The sequence below is a fragment of the Arachis ipaensis genome, chromosome B10 (genome assembly GCF_059453495.1).
Source record: "Arachis ipaensis isolate K30076 ecotype BB chromosome B10, ASM5945349v1, whole genome shotgun sequence".
Lineage (NCBI taxonomy): Eukaryota > Viridiplantae > Streptophyta > Magnoliopsida > Fabales > Fabaceae > Arachis > Arachis ipaensis.
The window spans coordinates 96,782,250-96,806,461 of record NC_142435.1 but is presented as its reverse complement, the minus strand read 5'-3'; the positions used below and the strand labels follow the sequence as shown (position 1 = coordinate 96,806,461).

At 38.8% G+C, this 24,212-nt stretch overlaps 2 non-coding genes and 1 pseudogene across 2 annotated transcripts; all 3 read right to left on the bottom strand.

Moving 5' to 3' along the window:
• LOC148580984 (uncharacterized) overlaps positions 1-24,212 on the bottom strand; it is a 105,258-nt pseudogene that overhangs the window by 22,813 nt on the left and 58,233 nt on the right.
• Positions 2,728-2,831, bottom strand: LOC148580987 (small nucleolar RNA R71). The gene has a single exon (XR_015894750.1). It is a non-coding gene; the product is annotated as a small nucleolar RNA R71 (small nucleolar RNA).
• Positions 21,770-21,877, bottom strand: LOC148580986 (small nucleolar RNA R71). The gene has a single exon (XR_015895854.1). It is a non-coding gene; the product is annotated as a small nucleolar RNA R71 (small nucleolar RNA).

The following is a 24,212-nucleotide window of genomic DNA, read 5'->3' as shown; positions in this document are numbered from 1 at the left end:
AAACTCGCGAATGCTGGGCGTAGTGACAGACGCAAAAAGAGGGTGAATCCTATTCTAGTATGATCGAGAACCTCAGATGATTAGCCGTGCTGTGACAGAGCATTTGGACCATTTTCACAAGAGGATAGGATGCAGCCATTGGCAAGGGTGATGCCTCCAGACGATTAGCCATGCAGTGACAGCGCATCGGACCATTTTCCAGAGAGGATTAAAAGTAGCCATTGACAACGGTGATGTCCTTACATAAAGCCAGCCATAGAAAGGAGTAAGACTGATTGGATGAAGACAGTAGGAAAGCAGAGGTTTAGAAGGACGAAAGCATCTCCATGCATTTATCTGAAATTCTCACCAAGGATTTACATAAGTATTTCTATCCCTATTTTATTATTAATATTCGAAAACTCCATAACCATTCTATATCCTCCTGACTGAGATTTACAAGATGACCATGGCTTGCTTCATACCAACAATCTCCGTGGGATCGACCCTTACTCGCGTTAGGTTTATTACTTAGACGACCCAGTGCACTTGCTGGTTAGTTGTGCGAAGTTGTGATAAAGAGTTGAGATTACAATTGAGCATACCATGTTGATGGCGCCATTGATGATCACAATTTGGTGCACCAAGTTTTTGGTGCCGTTGCCAGGGATTGTTCGAGTTTGGACAACTGACTGTTCATCTTGTTGCTTAGATTGGGTAATTTTCTTCTTATTTTCAAAAAGTTTTCAAAAAAATTTTTCAAAAATTTTCTCCTTTGTTTTCGAAAAAAAAATTTAAAAAAAATGTTTTCAAAAAAATATATTTTTCTTCAGAATTTTTAAGAATGAATTCTAGTGTTTCATGATGATTTGGAACCCTTATTTTCCTTTTTCAAATTTATTTTCGAAAAATATAAAATAAAAATGCAAAAAAATTAGAAAATCATAAAAATCAAAAATATTTCATGTTTCTTGTTTGAGTCTTGAGTCAGATTTTAAGTTTGGTGTCAATTGCATGTTCATCTTGCATTTTTTCGAAAAATTCATGCATTCATAGTGTTCTTCATGATCTTCAAGTTGTTCTTGGTAAGTCTTCTTGTTTGATCTTGATATTTTCTTGTTTTGCATCTTTTCTTGTTTTACATATGCATTTTTGCATCCATAGAGTCTAAACATGAAAGATTTCTAAGTTTGGTGTCTTGCATGTTTTCTTTGCATATAAAATTTTTCAAAAATATGTTCTTGATGTTCATCATGATCTTCAAAGTGTTCTTGGTGTTCATCTTGACATTCATAGCATTCTTGCATGCATTCATTGTTTTGATATAAAATCTCCATGCATTGAGTATTTTTAGTGTTTTTCTCTCTCATCATTAAAAATTTCAAAAATCAAAAATTTTTCTCTCATAAAATTCGAAAATTTGAGTTGACTTTTTCAAAAAATTTTAAAATCTAGTTGTTTTCTATGAGTCAAATCAAATTTTCAATTTTCAAATTCTATTTTTTTTCAAAATCTTTTTCAAAAATCAAATCTTTTTCATTTTTTTAGTTATTTTCGAAAATTTTAAAAATATTTTTCAAAAATCTTTTTCTTAATTTTATCTCATAATTTTCGAAAATAACATCATCAATTAATGTTTTGATTCAAAAATTTCAAGTTTGTTACTTGCTTGTTAAGAAAGATTCAAACTTTGAGTTCTAGAATCATATCTTGTGATTTCATGTGAATCAAGTCATTAATTGTGATTTTAAAAATCAAATCTTTTTCAAAACTAATTTCAATCATATCTTTTCAAAAATATCTCTTTATCTTATCTCTTTCAAAATTTGATTTTAAAATATCCTTTCTAACTTCTTATCTTCTTATCTTTTCAAAATTGATTTTCAAATTTGTTTCAACTAACTAACTAATTCTTTGTTTGTTTCTTATCTTTTTCAAAACTACCTAACTAACTCTCTCTCTCTAATTTTCGAAAATATCTTCCTTCTTTTTCAAAATTTCTTTTTAATTAACTAATTATTTTAATTTTTGATTTTAATTTTCGAAAAAAATTACTAACCTTTTTCAAAAACTATTTTCGAAAATCACTAACTCTTTTTCAAAAATTATTTTCAAAAATTCTCTTCTTCTTTTCTTCTACTCACATAAGGGAACCTCTATACTTGGGTAAAAAGGATCCCTATTATTATTATTTTTCTGTTCCCTCTATTTCATATGAGCAGGAGCAAGGACAAGAATATTCTTGTTGAAGCAGATCCAGAACCTAAAAGGACTCTGAAGAGAAAACTAAGAGAAGCTAAATTACAATAATCCAGCAAGCACCTTTCAGAAATTTTTGAACAAGAAGAGGAGATGGCAGCCGAAAATAATAATAATGCAAGGAGGATGCTTGGTGACTTTACTACACCTAATTCCAATTTACATGGAAGAAGCATCTCCATTCCTGCCATTGGAGCAAACAATTTTGAGCTTAAACCTCAATTAGTTTCTCTGATGCAGCAGAACTGCAAGTTTCATGGACTTCCATCTGAAGATCCTTTTCAGTTCTTAACTAGATTCTTGCAGATATGTGATACTGTTAAGACTAATGGAGTAGATCCTTAAGTCTACAGGCTCATGCTTTTCCCTTTTGCTGTGAGAGACAGAGCTAGAATATGGTTGGACTCTCAACCTAAGGATAGCCTGAACTCTTGGGATAAGCTGGTCAAGGCTTTCTTAGCCAAGTTCTTTCCTCCTCAAAAGCTGAGTAAGCTTAGAGTGGATGTTCAGACCTTCAGACAGAAAGAAGGTGAATCCCTCTATGAAGCTTGGGAGAGATACAAAGAACTGACCAAAAAGTGTCCTTCTGACATACTTTCAGAATGGACCATCCTGGACATATTCTATGATGGTCTGTCTGAATTAGCTAAAATGTCATTGGATACCTCTGCAGGTGGATCCATTCACTTAAAGAAAATGCCTGCAGAAGCTCAAGAACTCATTGACATGGTTGCTAATAACCAGTTCATGTACACTTCTGAGAGGAATCCTATGAGTAATGGGACGCCTATGAAGAAGGGAGTTCTTGAAATTGATACTCTGAATGCCATATTGGCTCAGAACAAACTATTGACTCAGTAAGTCAATATGATTTCTCAGAGTCTGAATGGAATGTAAGCTGCATCCAACAGTACTCAAGAGGCGCCTTCTAAAGAAGAAGCCTATGATCCTGAGAACCCTGCAATAGCAGAGGTAAATTACTTAGGTGAACCTTATGGAAACACCTATAACCCCTCATGGAGAAAACACCCAAATCTCTCATGGAAGGATCAACAAAAGCCTCAACAAGGCTTTAATAATGGTGGAAGAAACAGGTTTAGCAATAGCAAGCCTTTTCCATCATCCACTCAGCAACAGACAGAGAACTCTGAACAAAATACCTCTAATTTAGCAAACTTAGTCTCTGATCTATCTAAGGCCACTGTAAGTTTCATGAATGAAACAAGGTCTTCCATTAGAAATTTGGAAGCACAAGTGGGCCAGCTGAGTAAGAAGATCACTGAAACTCCTCCTAGTACTCTCCCAAGCAATACAGAAGAGAATCCAAAAGGAGAGTGTAAGGCCATTGAATTAATTACCATGGCCGAACCTGTAAAGGAAGGAGAGGACGTGAATTCCAAGGAGGAAGACCTCCTGGGACGTCCAGTGACCAATAAGGAGCTTCCCTCTGAGGAACCAAAGGAATCTGAGGCTCACCTAGAGACCATAGAGATTCCATTAAACCTCCTTATGCCATTCATGAGCTCTGATGAGTATTCCTCTTCTGAAGAGAATGAGGATGTTACTAAGGAGCAAGTTACCAAGTACCTTGGTGCAATCATGAAGCTGAATGCCAAATTATTTGGTATTGAGACTTGGGAAGATGAACCTCCCTTGTTCACCAATGAACTGAGTGATCTGGATCAGCTGACATTGCCTCAGAAGAAACAGGATCCTGGAAAGTTCTTAATACCTTGTACCATAGGCACCATGACCTTTGAAAAGGCTCTGTGTGACCTTGGGTCAGGAATAAACCTCATGCCACTCTCTGTAATGGAGAAACTAAGAACCCTTGAGGTACAGGAAGCCAATTTCTCATTAGAAATGGCAGACAAATCCATAAAAATAGCTTATGGACATGTAGAGGACATGTTAGTAAAGGTTAAAGACCTTTACATCCCTGCTGATTTTATAATCCTGGATACTGGGAAGGATGAGGATGAATCCATCATTCTTGGAAGACCCTTCCTAGCCACAGCAAGAGCTGTGATTGATGTGGACAGAGGAGAATTGATCCATCAATTAAATGAGGACAACCTTGTGTTTAAAACTCAAGGATATCTCTCTGTACCCATGGAGAGGAAGCATATAAAGCTTCTCTCAAAATAGAGTCAACCAGAGCCCCCACAGTCAAACTCTAAGTTTGGTGTTGGGAGGCCACAACCAAACTCTAAGTTTGGTGTTGAACTCCCATATCCAAACTCTAAGTTTGGTGTTGGGGAGTCTCAACAATGCTCTGAACATCTGTGAGGCTCCATGAGAGCCCACTGTCAAGCTATTGACAATAAAGAAGCGCTTGTTGGGAGGCAACCCAATTTTTATCTAATTTTTATTTTCATGATTTTTCATGTTTTATTAGGTTCATGATCATGTGGAATCACAAAATAAATATAAAAATTGAAAACGGAATCAAAAACAGCAGCAAAAAATCACACCCTGGAGGAAGACCTTACTGGCGTTTAAACGCCAGTAAGAAGCACCTGGCTGGCGTTCAACGCCAGAACAGAGCATGGTTCTGGCGCTGAACGCCCAAAATGGGCAACATCTGGGCATTTGAATACCAGAATTGCACCCTGGAGAAAAGCTGGCACTGAACGCCCAGAACAAGCATGGTTCTGGCGTTCAATGCCAAAAATGGGCAACAAATGGGTGTTCAACGCCCAGAACAAGCACCAATCTGGCGCTGGACGCCCAGAGTTGTGTACAAAGGCATTTTACATGCCTAATTTGGTGCAAGGTTGTAAATCCTTGAACACCTCAGGATCTGTGGACCCCACAGAATCACCTCAGGATCTGTGGACCCCACAGGATCCCCACCTACCTCCACTCACTTCTTCTCACCCCTCTTTCACACAATCCCATAAACACTCTCCCCCAAAACTCTTCACCAATCACCTCAACCTCTCTTCCCTATCACCACTTCACCACTCACATCCATCCACTCTTCCCCATAAACCTACCTCATAAACTCCACCTACCTTCAAAATTCAAAATCAATTTCCCACCCAACCCACCCTAAATGGCCGAACCTAACCCCCCTCCCTTCCCTATATAAAGCCCTCCATTCTTCCTCATTTTCACACAACACAACCCTCTCTTCTCTTCTTGGCCGAATACACGTCTCCCCCTCTTCTCCACATTTCTTCTTCTTCTTCATGTATTCTTTCTTTTCTTGCTCGAGGGCGAGCAAAATTCTAAGTTTGGTGTGGTAAAAGCATAAGCTTTTTGTTTTTCCATTACCATTGATGGCACCTAAGTCGGAGAATCCTCTAGAAAAGGGAAAGGGAAGACAAAAGCTTCCACCTCCGTGTCATGGGAGATGGAAAGATTCATCTCCAAAGCTCATCAAGACCACTTCTATGATGTTGTGGCCAAGAAGAAGGTGATCCCTGAGGTCCCTTTCAAGCTCAAGAAGAATGAGTATCCGGAGATCCGACATGAAATCCAAAGAAGAGGTTGGGAAGTTCTAACAAAACCCATCCAACAAGTCGGAATCCTAATGGTTCAAGAGTTCTATGCCAATGCATGGATCACTAGGAACCATGATCAAAGTAAGAACCCGGACCCAAAGAATTATCTCACCATGGTTCAGGGGAAATACTTAGATTTTAGTCCGGAAAATGTGAGGTTGGCGTTTAACTTGCCTATGATGCAAGGAGATGCATGCCCCTACACTAGAAGGGTCAACTTTAATCAAAGGTTGGACCAAGTCCTCATGGACATATGTGTGGAAGGAGCTCAATGGAAGATTGACTCCAAAGGCAAACCGGTTCAACTAAGAAGACTGGACCTCAAGCCTGTAGCTAGAGGATGGTTGGAGTTCATCCAACGCTCCATCATCCCCACTAGCAACTGATCTGAAGTTACTGTGGATCGGACCATCATGATCCATAGCATCATGATTGGAGAAGAAGTAGAAGTTCATGAAGTCATCTCCCTTGAACTCTACAAAATAGCCGAAAAGCCCTCTCCTGGGGCAAGGCTAGCTTTTCCTCATCTTATTTGCCATCTATGTTACTCAACTGGAGCTTTCATAGAAGGAGACATTCCCATTGAGGAAGAGAAGCCCATCACTAAGAAAAGGATGGAGCAAGCAAGAGAGCCCATTCATGGATCTCAAGAGACGCATGAAGCTCATCACCATGAGATCCCAGAGATGCCTCAAATGCATTTTCCTCCACAAAACTATTGGGAGCAAATCAACACCTCCCTAGGAGAATTAAGTTCCAACATAGGACAATTAAGGGTGGAACATCAAGAGCACTCCATCATCCTTCATGAAATAAGAGAAGATCAAAAATGAATGAGGGAGGAGCAACAAAGACAAGGAAGAGACATAGAAGAGCTCAAGGACATCATTGGTTTCTCAAGAAGGAAACGCCACCATCACTAAGGTGGACTCATTCCTTGTTCTTACATTCTCTATTTTTCGTTTTCTCTATGTTAAGTGCTTATCCATGTTTGTATCTTCATTACATGATCATTAGTATTTAGTAACTTTGTCTTAAAGTTATGAATGTCCTATGAATCCATCACCTCTCTTAAATGAAAACTGTTTTAATTCAAAAGAACAAGAAATACATGAGTTTCGAATTTATCCTTTAACTTAGTTTAATTATATTGATGTGGTGACAATGCTTCTTGTTTTCTGAATGAATGCTTGAACAGTGCATATGTCTTTTGAAGTTGTTGTTTTAGAATGTTAAATATGTTGGCTCTTGAAAGAATGATGACAAGGAGACATGTTATTTGATAATCTAAAAAATCATAAAAATGATTCTTGAAGCAAGAAAAAGCAGCAAAGAACAAAGCTTGCAGAAAAAAAATAGCGAAAAAAAATAGAAAAAAAAAGAGAGAAAAAGCAAGCAGAAAAAGCCAAAAGCTCTTAAAACCAAGAGGCAAGAGCAAAAAGCCAATAACCCTTAAAACCAAAAGGCAAGGGTAAATAAAAAGGATCCCAAGGCTTTGAGCATCAGTGGATAGGAGGGCCTAAAGGAATAAAATCCTGGCCTAAGCGGCTAAACCAAGCTGTCCCTAACCATGTGCTTGTGGCGTGAAGGTGTCAAGTAAAAACTTGAGACTGAGCGGTTAAAGTCAAGGTCCAAAGCAAAAAAAAGAGTGTTCTTAAGAACCCTGGACACCTCTAATTGGGGACTTTAGCAAAGCTGAGTCACAATCTGAAAAGGTTCACCCAATTATGTGTCTGTGGCATTTATGTATCCGGTGGTAATACTGGAAAACAAAGTGCTTAAGGCCACGGCCAAGACTCATAAAATAGCTGTGTTCAAGAATCATCATACTGAACTAGGAGAATCAATAACACCATCTGAACTCTGAGTTCCTATAGAAGCCAATCATTCTGAACTTCAATGGATAAAGTGAGATGCCAAAACTATTCAAGAGGCAAAAAGCTACAAGTCCCGCTCATCTGATTGGAGCTATGTTTCATTGATAGTTTGGAATTTATAGTATATTCTCTTCTTTTTATCCTATTTGATTTTCAGTTGCTTGGGGACAAGCAACAATTTAAGTTTGGTGTTGTGATGAGCGGATAATTTATACGCTTTTTGGCATTGTTTTTAGTATATTTTTAGTAGAATCTAGTTACTTTTAGGGATGTTTTTATTAGTTTTTATGTTAAATTCATATTTCTGGACTTTACTATGAGTTTGTGTGTTTTTCTGTGATTTCAGGTATTTTCTGGCTGAAATTGAGGGACTTGAGCAAAAATCAGATTCAGAGGTTGAAGGAGGACTGCTGATGCTGTTGGATTCTGACCTCCCTTCACTCAAAGTGGATTTTCTGGAGCTACAAAACTCAAAATGGCGCGCTTCCAATTGCGTTGGAAAGTAGACATCTAGGGCTTTCCAGCAATATATAATATTCCATACTTTGAACGAGTTTAGATGACGTAAAAGGGCGTTGAACGCCAGTTCTACGCTGCTGTCTGGAGTTAAACGCCAGAAACAAGTCACAAACCAGAGTTGAACGCCAGAATTAAGTTACAACCTGGCATTTAACTCCAGAAAGAGCCTCTGCACGTGTAACATTCAAGCTCAGCCCAAGCACACACCAAGTGGGCCCCGGAAGTTGATTTATGCATCAATTACTTACTTCTGTAAACCCTAGTAGCTAGTTTATTATAAATAGGACCTTTTACTATTGTATTAGACATCTTTGGAATCATATTTTGATCATTTTTAGATCTCTAGACCTCCATGGGAGGCTGGCCACTCGGCCATGCTTACCCTATGTTCACTTATGTATTTTTCAACGGTAGAGTTTCTACACTCCATAGATTAAGGTGTGGAGCTCTGCTGTTCCTCAAAGATTAATGCAAAGTACTACTGTTTTTCTATTCAATTCAACTTATTCCGCTTCTAAGATTTCATTCGCACTTCAACCTGAATGTGATGAACGTGACAACCATCATCATTCCTTATGAACGCGTGCCTGACAACCACTTCCGTTCTACCTTAGATTGAATGAGTATCTCTTAGATCTCTTAATCAGAATCTTCGTGGTATAAGCTAGATTGATGGCGGCATTCATGAGGGTCCGGAAAGTCTAAACCTTGTCTGTGGTATTCCAAGTAGGACTCTGGGATTGAATGACTGTGACGAACTTCAAACTCGCGAATACTGGGCATAGTGACAGACGCAAAAGGAGGGTGAATCCTATTCCAGTATGATCGAGAACCTCAGATGGTTAGCCGTGCTATGACAGAGCATTTGGACCATTTTCACAAGAGGATAGGATGCAGCCATTGGCAAGGGTGATGCCTCCAGACGATTAGCCATGCAGTGACAGCGCATCGGACCATTTTCCAGAGAGGATTAAAAGTAGCCATTGACAACGGTGATGTCCTTACATAAAGCCAGCCATAGAAAGGAGTAAGACTGATTGGATGAAGACAGCAGGAAAGCAGAGGTTTAGAGGGACGAAAGCATCTCCATGCATTTATCTGAAATTCTCACCAAGGATTTACATAAGTATTTCTATCCCTATTTTATTATTAATATTCAAAAACTCCATAACCATTCTATATCCGCGTGACTGAGATTTACAAGATGACCATAGCTTGCTTCATACCAACAATCTCCGTGGGATCGACCCTTACTCGCGTAAGGTTTATTACTTGGACGACCCAGTGCACTTGCTGGTTAGTTGTGCAAAGTTGTGATAAAGAGTTGAGATTACAATTGAGCGTACCATGTTGATGGCGCCATTGATGATCACAATTTCGTGCACCAAACACTTAACACACGGATCACGGCATCGAATGTGATAGAGCAGAGTTAAAATGTATAATTAAAAGATCTCTAAGAAGCAAGTTTTCAACCATGGAACAATTTTGGGAAGAAATTGTAATACCATGCTAATCATATGAATAAGTGGATAAAGACTTGATAAAACCATTCAATTAAACACAATATAAATCATAAAATAGTGATTTATTAACCTCCCCATACTTAAACATTAGCATGTCCTCATGCTTAGCTTAAGGAGATAAAATGAATGAGTAGGGAAATGTAAGACTCATGTAATACAATGCAACCTATATATATGAATGCAACTATATGATTCTTGTCTACTTGGTTAAAAATAAATAGGCTCTTCAAGACAAACACAAATCAAATTCCACTAATTCAAATTATATAGTAAAAACAGGTAACATTGTAAGAAGATAGCTCATGAAAGCAGGGAGCATAGAGTCAAGCATTGAACCCTCACTGATGGTGTATGTGCACTCTAGTCTCTCAAGTGTATAGGGTAATCACTCTATCCTTCTCTAATCATGCTTTCTGAATTTTGTTTTTCACCTAACTAATCAACAATATTTAATGTACCAATGCAACATCATGAGGTCTTTTTCAAGGTTGTAATGGGGCTAAGGTCAGGGTAAGGGTATACATATGGCTAAGTGAGCTATAAATTGAATATCTGACTAACCTAAGCTCTTATCTAGCATATATACACTCCATATAACTCTAGAATCATGCCTAACTACCCATAATTTTCACTTTTGCATTACATACTCATGTGTTAACCTTTTATCTTAACTTGTATCACATATGCATTGGGGTTTTACTTAACTTAGAATTGGGATAATTTTGTCCCCTTATTTAATTACTTATCTATTGAATATATATATATATATATTAAAAGTAAACATAACTTATCAATGCACATGGATTTTTAATTTTTCTAGTTTTACATGAGTAGATACCCAAATTCTCATTATTTTATAATGACACATTCCCTTATTAACCCATGTTCCCACAAATTTCCCATACTCAATTAACACACAATTTCTATCTTAAGCTAACCAAAGATTCAATTGGGATATTTAATTATTTTTCTGCTTAAGGCTAGTAATGTGGTAAAATATAGAACAGATGGGATAAAAAGGCTCAAAAAGGCTAACAAAGGTAATTTGAATGGTAGGCTTATTTGGGATAAGTGAGCTAAAATCAAATAATGGCCTCAGTCATATGTATGCATATAACACATTAAACATTGGACATATAGGATGAAACAAAATAAAGATTACAATCATAGAGAAGTAAACACACAAGAATAAAATATTCATGGTTAAGTAATGTAACCATGTAATTAAGCTCAAAATCTCACGGGTTGTGTGTTCTTAGCCTTTTAAACTATGTTCCAAATACAACTTCAAACAAATTTAATCACAAAAGTTTTGATTTAAGTTAGTGAAATTTTTCAAAAATAGGGTCTTGGAAGAAACTTATTATCTTCAATCAAGTAGAACATGCATGCAAATAACCTATTTCTATGCAATCTATCCTATTCTAGACAAAAGAAAAATTAACTAAATATCCTATTTTATTGGTGTTTAGGGAAGAGAATTTACCTCCGGAAGTCAGGTACTGACCGACCTCCCCACACTTAAGGCTTTGCACTCTCCACCATCGGGACCGTCATGGCTCCTTGTGCTGGTAAATGAAGCGGAGTCCGGGGTGTCTGGGTCTTTATCTGGTCTGTAGTTTCCCATAAGTAGCTCCTTAAGGTATGTGAATCGGTGCTAGTTACGACGCTCTCTTAGCTTTGCTTTGTGCTCCTACCGATCCAACCTTTCAAGTATTTCATAGAACAGTTGGTTTGTTGTAGGTGCTTGTGGTGTGGAAGAAGAGGGGGTGTCTTCTGCTGGAGGTCTGATATATTTCCCGTTAGGGATGTGCTGATCATCCCTTGGAAGCATGGCTTTGGTGTTTCCAGCCCTGTAGGAGACTTCGGCTGCTGAGACGAGGTCTGAAATCAAGGCGGGAAAAGGCAAGTTGCCCGCAATTTATACGTGTCCCATAGCACCCTGAATGTGTCTTGGTAAATTGAGGTGCTGGTCTGTAAGGATACACCAGAGTAAAACAGCCATGTCTGCAGTGAAGGAGGACTCGTGAGTGCTCGGAAAGACGTAATGAGACATAATCTGTGCCCATACTTGAGCCTCCAAGGTAAGTGCTGAAGCCGATATGCCCTTAGGTCAGGAACGATGGTATCCGTAGATCCATCTGCTGCCAAGTTGTGCTATGACTCTGAGAACGGCGTCCTAGTCAAATTGGTATGTCTGGCGCTTGAACGAGGCTTCTTGAAATGCGTCCAATCCTTCTGGAGCAGGGGGAAGATCTAAAGCTTGTTGAATGGCCTCTTCAGTTATGGGGACTTACTTCTGACGGACATAGAGAAACTGCATGGTTGGCATGTGAAGGTTGGAGTAGAATTCTACTACCCATGAAAGATTAACCTGCTGTGGCTGTCTCCGTAGGAATTCCCAGTGTCTTCACTCAATGCGGGGCTCAACAAAGTCAGCAATGTGGGTTGGGAGGATAAGAAGGTGTTCATTGTTATAGTTCCTTACTACCAAGATGGGAAACATCTGCTCACAATAGCGGTTAGGAAACCGCGCAGTGTCCTTTGCTGGAAAAGCTTTTTCTTTTTCATCGACCTTGATGATCCTCTTGATTTGTTTTGTTGAGGGTTTCACTGCTGTTGAAGATGGTTCTGTCACTAATGCTCTTTTTGTTCCGCTCCTTGCTAGTGGTTTGGGAGTAGCTTTTTTTTTACCTTTCTTGGTGGCCATCCTAAAAAAGCGAAAAAGAAAGTAAGTACATGTAAAGCTAAGGGTTCGAGCAAGGGAGCGAATATTAAGGGCGATAATCAATGCACAGTAAATAAGGATGTCGTTAACACATGGTCTAGACTACATGTGAAAAGTGCATCAAAGGTGATAGAGTAAGTGCATGTGATGGTAATTAAATGCAAGATGTTTATTGTCCTGCTGGCAAAGGCATGAGTAGCATAGATCAAGCATTCAATGTCCAAGTTAGATTACCAAGCCTTTCAAACTAATAACCTGTTTGTATTGACAATTATGTTTAATTAATAAAATATAAAAGGGGTTTTGTGAAAAACAGGCATTAGAATAGTAGAATAGAATAATTTAAAATAATGCACAATGCCATACGGGCTTTTTCACAAACACTTAGCATGCATGGTAAATATGTTGTTTGAAAATATAAAATAGAACATACAAGCAACCCTTTAAGGAAGTAATAAATAATTGTCAAACAGTTTCATCATAACCCACAAGCAAAATATAGAATTAAATAATGACCCAAATAAATTTGTAACACTAATTAAAGGAATAAAAAGAAGGAAAAAGAAAATATAGACAATGAAAGTAGAAAGAAAAATAAAGAAGAAAATATGAATAAAAGAAAAAGAATAATAATGAAGAAATAAAGAAGGAAGAAGAAAAGAACCTTGATAATGGATGTGAAAAAGAAAAAGGGAGAAAGTAAAAAAGTGAGAAAAAATAGAAAAGGAAGAAGAGAGATGAAGGAAGTTAGAAGGGATAAGAAAAATTAGGATTAGGGGAAGAAAATATAAGATATTTTGGCTGATTTGGATAAGCTGTGCGACGCATATGACGCGGATGCGTGAGTGACGCGGTCGCGTGGTGTGTGATTTTTGTCATGTGACGCGGACGCGTGGGTCACGCAGTCGCGTGACTTGATTTATGGGAATGGCGCGAGGGCAGCCATGCGTTTGCGCGACCCTCTGTTTAAAACCCATTTTGCCAAATTTGAGGGTGACGCGATCGCGTGGTCGATGCGATCGTGTGAATGGCCATGTTTTGAGGACGACGCGGCTGCATGGGGCACGCGGTTGCGTGATGGGGCTGGTGCTTCCAGCATCATTCCAGCCCAGCTCCATCATAACTTGCTGTCATACACCTCTTTTACATCGATTTTTAGGGGCACGCGTTCGCGTGGGTGACGCGGACTGATGAGCGGATATTTTATACGCTTTTTGGGGTTAATTTCATATAGTTTTTAGTGTGTTTTAGTTAGTTTTTAGTTTATTTTCAGTAGTTTCTAGGAAAAATTCATATTTCTGGACTTTATTATGAGTTTGTGTGTTTTTCTGTGATTTCAGGTATTTTCTGGCTGAAATTGAGGGAGCTGAGCAAAAATCTGATTCAGGCTGAAAAAAGACTGCTGATGTTGTTGGATTCTGACCTCCCTACACTCAAAGTGGATTTTCTGGAGCTACAGAACTCCAAATGGCACGCTTCCAATTGCGTTGGAAAGTAGACATTCAGGGCTTTCCAGAAATATATAATAGTCTATACTTTGCTCAAGGATAGATAACGTAAACTGGCGTTCAACGCCAGTTCCATGCTGCAGTCTGACGTCCAGCGCCAGAAACAAGTTACAAAGTGGAGTTCAACGCTAGAAAAGGATCCAAAGCTGGCGTTGAACACCCAAAACAGATCTATGCACGTGATTAGCTTAAGTCTCAGCCCCAGCACACACCAAGTAGGCCCCAAAAGTGGATTTCTGCACCATCTATCATAGTTTGTTCATTTTCTGTAAACCTAGGTTACTAGTTTAGTATTTAAACAACTTTTAGAGGTTTATTTCGCACCTCATAACATATTAGATCTGAACTTTGTATCTTTTGATGGCATGAGCCTGTAAACTCCATTGTTGGGGGTGAGGAGCTCTGCTGTGTCTCGATGAATTAATGCAAGTATTTCTGTTTTCCATTCAAACACACGTGTTCCTATCTAAGATATCCATTCACACTTCAATATGAATGTGATGAACGTGACAATCATCATCATTCCTCCACGAACGCGTGCCTGACAACCACTTATGTTCCACCGTAGAATGAATGAATATCTCATAGATCTCTTAATCAGAATCTTCGTGGTATAAGCTAGATTGATGGCAGCATTCAAGAGAATCTGGAAAGTCTAAACCTTGTCTGTGGTATTCCGAGTAGGATTCAGGGATTGAATGACTGTGACAAGCTTCAAACTCGCGAATGCTGGGCGTAGTGATAGACGCAAAAGGATAGTAAATCCTATTCCGGTACGATTGAGAACCTGCAGATGATTAGCCGTGCGGTGACAGCGCATTTAGACCCTTTTCACTGGAAGGATGGATGGTAGCCATTGACAACGGTGATCCACCTACACACAGCTTGCCATAGGAGGACGTGCGTGCGTGAATCAGAAAACAGAGGAAAGTAGAATTTAAGAAGACAAAGCATCTCCAAAACTCCAACATATTCTCCATCATTGCATACAAGTATAATTTGTGTTCTGCCCTTTTATCCCTTGCAATCAAATTTGATAAGTGAATTATTTTATTGTTTTCCTGACTAAGAGTTACAAGATAACCATAGATTGCTTCAAGCCAACAATCTCCGTGGGATCGACCCTTACTCACGTATGGTATTACTTGGACGACCCAGTGCACTTGCTGGTTAGTTGTGCGGAATTACATTGTAAAGTAATTTTCGTGCACCGCGGATGTGTGGGAAGGCTATTTTGCAAATGACGCGGCCACGTCATTAACGCGGTCGTGTGGGCATGATTGTGCCTAGGGCACGCCTCCAGCCACGCTTTCGCGTGACTTTCTGTTCAATTTTCTTTTCTTCATAACGCGTCGCGTGCGTTTTTTTTTTTTTAGATATGCAGAATGCTAATGCAAACTTATATGCAGCTATATGCAGGGGTGATGAGAAGAGTCATTAACATCATAAAAATAAAATAAAGTAAAAATAAAGCTAAGACTGAAACGGAACGATCATACCATGGTGGGTTGTCTCCCACCTAGCACTTTGCTTTTACGTCCTTAAGTTGGACACTCTTTAGGCTCATTCTGCTTCTATCAGTGGGTCTTCCAAGAGGAAAACCTCTAGTTCTTTATTATCCTTCATCTTCTCACCATGGTAAAGCTTCAGGCGATGTCCATTGACCTTCAAAAATTTGGAGCTAGTAGGATGACGTAGGTGGAAAATTCCGTATGGCTCTGCCTTTTCTACTTTGTAGGGACCTTCCCATCTTGATCTTAGTTTACCTGGCATAAGCCTTAGTCTGGAGTTATAAAGAAGAACTAACTCCCCTGGTCTGAATTCTCTCCTTTTTATATACTTGTCATGGACAGCCTTCATTTTCTCCTTATAACGTCTGGAGTTGTCATATGCTTCTAGGCGAAGATTCTCCAGTTCTGCTAGTTGTAGTTTTCTTTCAGCACCAGCTTTTTTAAGATTTATGTTGCACTCCCTCACAGCCCAGAAAGCCTTGTGTTCCACCTCTACTGGGAGGTGGCAAGCCTTTCCGTATACTAAGCAGAAGGGGCTCATCCCAATGGGTGTCTTGTACGCTGTTCTATATGCCCAGAGTGCATCTTGTAGCCAGGCACTCCAGTCCTTCCTATGAGGTTTTACTATCTTTTCCAGAATACGCTTAATTTCTCTATTAAAGACTTCTGCTTGTCCATTGGTCTGGGAATGATAAGCTGTTGCTACTTTGTGAATTATCCCATGCTTCTTGAGTAATCCTGTTAGTCTCCTGTTACAAAAATAGGTGCCTTGATCTCTCACGATTGCTCGTGGTGATCCAAAGCGACAGATAATATGGTTTCTAACAAAGGAAACAACAGTGTTAGCATCATTATTGCGGGTAGGAATTGCTTCCACCCATTTAGAAACATAATCTATAGCTAACAGCATATAAAAGTAACCATTAGAATTTGGAAATCGACCCATGAAGTCAATGCCCCAAACATCAAAAATTTCACAGAAAAGCATAATCTATTGAGGCATCTCATCCCTCTTGGATATATTACCAAACCTTTGGCATGGGGAACAAGATTTACAAAATTCACCAGCGTCTTTAAAAAGAGTAGGCCACCAGAATCCACAGTCTAGAATTTTTCTAGCTGTTCTCTGAGGGCCAAAATGTCCTCCACTCTCAGATGAGTGGCAGGCCTCTAAAATGGACTGGAATTCTGATTGAGGCACACACCGTCTAATTACCTGATCAGCACCACACCTCCATAAATATGGATCATCCCATATAAAATATTTTGACTCACTTTTCAGCTTGTCTCTTTGATGCTTAGTAAAATTTGGAGGAAAAGTGTGGCTAACTAGATAATTAGCTACAGGTGCATACCAAGGAACTACTTCAGATACTGCATGTAAGCTATCAAATGGGAAATTATCATTTATAGCAGTGGAGTCATCCTTAATGTGCTCAAGGCGACTCAGGTGATCTGCCACTAAATTCTGGTTACCACTCCTATCTTTAATTTCTAAATCAAATTCTTGCAGCAGCAGTATCCAATGTATTAGCCTTGGTTTAGATTCCTTTTTTGCTAATAAATATTTTAGAGCTGCATGGTCTGAGTACACTACTACCTTAGTACCAAGTAAATAGGCTTGAAATTTATCTAGAGCAAAAACAATAGCTAGAAGCTCTTTTTCAGCAGTAGTGTAATAAGATTGAGCAGCTTTTAAAGTCTTAGATGCATAAGCGATTACAAAAGGATCCTTACCTTCGCGCTGAGCCAACGCCGCTCCTACTTCATGGTTGGAAGCATCACACATAATTTTGAATGGCTGGCTCCAGTCTGGTCCTCTTACAATTGGAGCTTGAGTCAGGGCGATCTTCAGCTTATCCAATGCTTGCATATAGCTCTCACTGAACTCGAACTCAATATCTTTCTGCAGCAATATGGATAAAGGAAATGCTACCTTACTGAAGTCCTTAATAAATCTCCTGTAAAAACCTGCGTGGCCAAGGAACGAACGGACTTCCCTCACGGAGGAGGGGTAAGGTAAACTAGAAATAACATCCACCTTTGCTGGATCTACAGAAATGCCAGTATTAGACACAACATGTCCTAGTACAATTCCTTGTTTTACCATAAAGTGACATTTTTCAAAATTTAATACAAGGTTTGTACTAACACATCTGTCTAACACTCTAGATAAACTATCCAAGCAAAGGCTAAATGAATCACCATATACGCTAAAATCATTGATGAGCGGATAATTCATACGCTTTTTGACATTGTTTTTAGTATGTTTTTAGTAGGATCTAGTTACTTTTAGGGATGTTTTCATTAGTTTTTATGTTAAATTCACATTTCTGGAATTTACTATGAGTTTGTGTACTTTTCTGTGATTTCAGGTATTTTCTGGCTGAAATTGAGGGACTTGAGCAGAGATCAGATTCAGAGGTTGAAAAAGGACTGCTGATGCTGTTGGATTCTGACCTCCCTGCACTCAAAGTGGATTTTCTGAAGCTACAGAACTCGAAATGGCGCACTTCCAATTGCGTTGGAAAGTAGACATCCAGAGCTTTCCAGCAATATATAATAGTTCATACTTTGGCCAAGAATAGACGACGTAAACTGGCGGTCAACGCCAGCTCTCTGCCCAAATCTGGCGTCCAGCGCAAGAAAAGGAGCCAAAACCAGAGTTGAACGCCCAAACTGGCACAAAAGCTAGAGTTCAACTCCAAGAAGGACCTCTACATGTGCAACACTCAAGCCCAGCCCAAGCACACATCAAGTGGGCCCCGGAAGTAGATTTATGCATCAATTACTTACTCATGTAAACCTTAGTGACTAGTTTATTATAAATAGGACCTTTTACTATTGTATTAGTCATCCTGGATCTTTAGATTATCTTTTGATCTATTGATCACATTTTAGGGGGCTGGCCATCTCGGCCATGCCTGGACCTTTCACTTATGTATTTTTAACGGTAGAGTTTCTACACTCCATAGATTAAGGTGTGGAGCTCTGCTGTTCCTCAAAGATTAATGCAAAGTACTTCTGTTTTCTATTCAATTCATCTTATTTCGCTTCTAAGATATCCATTCGCACCCAAGAACGTGATGAAGGTGATGATTATGTGTGATGCTCATCACCATTCTCCCCTATGAACACGTGCCTGACAAACACTTCCGTTCTATATGAAATAAGCTAAAATGAATATCTCTTAGGTCTCCTAACCAAAATCTTCGTGGCGTAAGCTAGAATGATGGCGGCATTCAAGAGAATCCGGAAAGTCTAAACCTTGTCTGTGGTATTCCGAGTAGGATTCAATGATTGAATGACTGTGACGAGCTTCAAACTCGCGATTGTTGGGCGTTAGTGACAGACGCAAAGGGAGGGTGAATTCTATTCCAGCATGATCGGGAACCGACAGATGAATAGCCGTGCCGTGACAGGGTGCGTGAGCATATTATTCACTAAGAGGAGGGGATGTAGCCACTGACAACGGTGATGCCCTTGCATAAAGCCAGCCATGGAAAGGAGTAAGACTGGTTGGATGAAGATAGCAGGAAAGCAGAGGTTCAGAGGAACGAAAAGCATCTCCATTCGCTTATCTGAAATTCCTACCAATGATTTACATAAGTACCTCTATCCCTATTCTATTATTTATTATTCGAAAACATCATTATCAATTTATATCTGCCTGACTGAGATTTGCAAGCTGACCATAGCTTGCTTCATACCAACAATCTCCGTGGATTCGTCCCTTGCTCACGTAAGGTATTACTTGGACGACCCAGTGCACTTGCTGGTTAGTTGTATCGAAGTTGTGAACCATGGTATTGGCACCATGTTCTTGGCGCCAATGCCAGGGAAAGAAAGAGCCATGAATTTTACATAATTAAAGTGTAATCACGATTACGCGTACCAAGTTGCTCACGTTGCCAGGGATTGTTCGAGCCTGGACATCACAATTTCGTGCACCAAGTTTTTGGCGCCGTTGCCGGGGATTGTTCGAGTTTGGACAACTGACGGTTCATCTTGTTGCTCAGATTAGGTAAAGTTCTTTTTTGTTTTGTTTTCAAAAATTTTTCAAAAACCTTTCAAAATTTTCTCACCTGTTTTCGAAAAAATTTTTTAGATTCAAAATTTTTAAGAATGAATTCTAGTGTTTCATGAAGCATGTTGAAGCCTGGCTGGCTGTAAAGCCATGTCCTATTCCTTTGGGAATGAGTATGTCAGGCGTGTCAAGTCTGAATTACATGCTGAAGCTTGGCTGGCCATTGGCCATGTCTAGTGTTTTGGACCGGAGCTTTCATTGAAAGCTTGGCTGGCTAGTGAGCTATGTCTAATTCCTGGACTGAAGCTTCAGACTAAGAATGCAAGATTCCTGGAATTCATATAAAAAATTTTGGAATCCTTATTTTTCTTTTTCATATAATTTTCGAAAAAAAAAATCCAAAAAAATTTGAAAATCATAAAAATCAAAAATATTTTTGTTTCTTGTTTGAGTCTTGAGTCATATCATAAGTTTGGTGTCACTTGCATATGCATCTAGCATTTTTCGAAAAATTTCATGCATTCATAGTGTTCTTCATGATCTTCAAGTTGTTCTTGGTAAGTCTTCTTGTTTGATCTTGATGATTTTTTGTTTTGTGTCTTTTCTTGTTTTTCATATGCATTCTTGAATTCTTAGTGCGTAAGTATTAAAGAATTCTAAGTTCGGTGTCTTGCATGTTTTCTTTGCATTAAAAATTTTTCAAAAATATGTTCTTGGTATTCATCATGATCTTCAAAGTGTTCTTGGTGTTCATCTTGAAATTCATAGCATTCTTGCATGCATTCATTGTTTTGATCTAAAAATTTCATGCATTGCATAATTTTCATGTTTTTCATAAAAATTTCAAAAATCAAAAAAATATCTTTCCCATTTTCTCTCATCAAATTCGAAAATTTGGATTGACTTTTTCAAAAATTTTTAAAATCAAATTGTTTTCATGAGTCAAATCAAATTTTCAATTTGAAAATCTTATTTTTTTCAAAATTCTTTACAAAAATCAAATCTTTTTCAAAATTCTTAGTTATTTTCGAAAATTCAAAAAAATATTTTTCAAAAATCTTTTTCTTATTTTTATATCAAATTTTCGAAAATAACATAATCAATTAATGTTTTGATTCAAAAATTTGAAGTTTGTTACTTGCTTGTTAAGAAAGATTCAAACTTTAAGTTCTAGAATCATATCTTGTGATTTCTTATGAATCAAGTCATTAATTGAGATTTTAAAAATCAAATCTTTTTCAAAACTAATTTCTATCATATCTTTTCAAAAATATCTTCTTATCTTACTTTTTTCAAAAATATGATTTCAAAAATATCTTTTCTAACCTCCTAACTTCTTATCCTTTCAAAATTTGTTTCAACTAACTAACTAACTTTTTGTTTGTTTCTTAACTTTTTTAAAACTACCTAACTAACTCTCTCTCTCTAATTTTCGAAAATATCTCCCCTCTTTTTCAAAAATTTCTTTTTAATTAACTAATTATTCTTATTTTTATTTTTGATTTTAAAAATTTTCGAAAATTACTAACATTTTTCAAAAACCATTTTCGAAAATCACTAACTCTTTTTCAAAAAAATATTTTCGAAAATTCTCCCTCTCCCATCTCATTCTATTTATTCATTCATATCCTAACATCTCATCTCACATATCTAGCCTCCTCACATTTGTGTTTCTTCCATTATATTACATTCTTTGTCTCCCCCTCTTCTTCTACTCACACAGGGATCCCTATACTGTGGTATAAAGGATCTCTATTATTATTATTATTTTTCTGTGCCTTCTTCTTTGTCATATGAGCAGGAGCAAGGATAAGAACATTCTTGTGGAAGCAGATCCAGAACCTAAAAGGACTCTGAAGAAAAAATTTAGAGAAGCTAAAATACAACAATCCAGAGATAACCTTTCAGAAATTTTCGAACAGGAAGAGGAGATGGCAGCCGAAAATAATAATAATGTAAGGAAGATGCTTGGTGACTTTACTGCACCTAATTCCAATTTACATGGAAGAAGCATCTCCATTCCTGCCATTGGAGCAAACAACTTTGAGCTGAAACCTCGATTAGTTTCTTTGATGCAGCAGAACTGCAAGTTTCACGGACTTCCATCTGAAGATCCTTTTCAGTTCTTAACTGAATTCTTGCAGATATGTGATACTGTTAAGACTAATGGAGTAGATCCTGAAGTCTACAGGCTCATGCTTTCCCTTTTGCTGTAAGAGACAGAGCTAGATTATGGTTGGATTCTCAACCCAAAGACAGCCTGAACTCTTGGGATAAGCTGGTCACGGCTTTCTTAGCCAAGTACTTTCCTCCTCAAAAGCTGAGCAAGCTTAGAGCTGATGTTCAAACCTTCAGACAGAAAGAAGGTGAATCCCTCTATGAAGCTTGGGAAAGATACAAACAGTTGACCAAAAAGTGTCCTTCTGACATGCTTTCAGAATGGACCATCCTAGATATATTCTATGATGGTTTATCTGAGCTATCAAAGATGTCACTGGACACTTCTGCAGGTGGGTCCAATCACCTAAAGAAAACGCCTGCAGAAGCTCAAGAACTCATTGACATGGTTGCTAATAACCAGTTCATGTACACTTCTGAAAGGAATCCTGTGAATAATGGGACGCCTATGAAGAAGGGAGTTCTTGAAGTTGATACTCTGAATGCCATATTGGCTCAGAATAAAATATTGAATCAGCAAGTCAATATGATCTCTCAGAGTCTGCATGGAATGCAAGCTACATCCAACAGTACTCAAGAGGCTTCTTATGCAGAAGAAGCTTATGATCCTGAGAACCCTGCAATAGCAGAGGTGAATTACTTAGGTGAACCTTATGGAAACACCTATAACTCATCATGGAGAAATCATCCAAATTTCTCATGGAAGGATCAAAAGCCTCAACAAGGCTTTAATAATGGTGGAAGAAATAGGTTTAACAATAATAAACCTTTTCCATCATCCACTCAGCAACAGACAGAGAACTCTGAACAAAATGCTTCTAATTTAGCAAATCTAGTCTCTGATCTATCCAAGGCCACTGTGAGCTTCATGAATGAAACAAGGTCTTCCATCAGAAATTTGGAAGCACAAGTGGGCCAGCTGAGTAAAAGGATCACTGAAATCCCTCCCAGTACTCTCCCAAGCAATACAGAAGAGAATCCAAAAGGAGAGTACAAGGCCATTGACATAAGCAAAATGGCCGAACCCAATGAGGGAGAGGAGGACATGAATCCCAAGGAGGAAGACCTCCTGGGACGTCCAGTGACCAATAAGGAGCTTCCCTCTGAGGAACCAAAGGAATCTGAGACTCATCTAGAGACCATAGAGACTCCATTGAACCTCCTTATGCCCTTCATGAGCTCTGATGAGTATTCCTCTTCTGAAGAGAATGAGGATGTTACTAAAGAGCAAACCGCCAAGTTTCTTGGTGCAATCATGAAGCTGAATGCCAAATTATTTGGCATTGATACTTGGGAAGTTGAACCTCCCTTGTTCATCAATGAACTGAGTGATCTGGATCAACTGACATTGCCTCAGAAGAGACAGGATCTTGGAAAGTTCATAATACCCTGTACCATAGGCACCATGATCTTTAAGGCTCTATGTGACCTTGGTTCAGGAATAAACTTCATGCCCCTCTCTGTAATAGAGAAACTGGAAATCTATGGGGTGCAAGCTGCTAAAATCTCATTAGAGATGGCAGACAATTCAAGAAAATAGGCATATGGACAAGTAGAGGACGTATTAGTAAAGGTTGAAGGCCTTTACATCCTTGCTGATTTCATAGTCCTGGATACTGGAAAGGAAGAGGACGAATCCATCATCCTAGGAAGACCTTTCCTGGCCACAGCAAGAGCTGTGATTGATGTTGACAGAGGTGAAATAGTCCTTCAATGGAATGAGGACTCCCTTGTGTTTAAAACTCAAGGATCTCCCTCTGCAACCATGGAGAGGAAGCATGAAAAGCTTCTCTAAAAGCAGAGTCAACCCAAGCCCTCACAGTCAAACTCTAAGTTTGGTGTTAGGAGGCCACAACCAAACTCTAAGTTTGGTGTTGAACTCCCATATCCAAACTCTAAGTTTGGTGTTGGAAAGTCTCAACAAAGCTCTGCACATCTGTGAGGCTCCATGAGAGCCCACTGTCAAGCTATTGACATTAAAGAAGCGCTTGTTGGGAGGCAACCCAATTTTTATTTATCTAACTATATTTTTCTTAGTTATATGTCTTTGTAGGTTCATGATCATGTGGAGTCACAAAATAAATATAAAAATTGAAAACGGAATCAAAAACAGCAGAAGAAAAATCACACCCTGGAGGAAGCATCTGTCTGGCGTTCAGCGCCAGAACAGAGCATGGTTCTGGCGCTGAACGCCCAAAATGGGCAGCTTCTGGGCACTGAACACCAGAACAGGCATGGTTCTGGCATTCAACGCCAGAAATGGCATACTAATGGGCGTTGAACGCCCAAAATGGCCACCAACCTGGCGCTGAACGCCCAGAGTTGTGTGCAAAGGCATTTTTACATGCCTAATGGGTGCAGGGATGTAAATCCTTGAACACCTCAGGATCTGTGGACCCCACAGGATCCACTCAGGATCTGTGGACCCCACAGGATCCACTCAGGACCTGTGGACCCCACAGGATCCCCACCTACCTCCACTCACTTCTTCTCACCACTCTCTTTCACACAACCACATAAACACTCTTCCCCAAAAATCCTTCACCAATCACCTCAAACCTCTCTTCCCCATCACCTCTTCACCACTCACA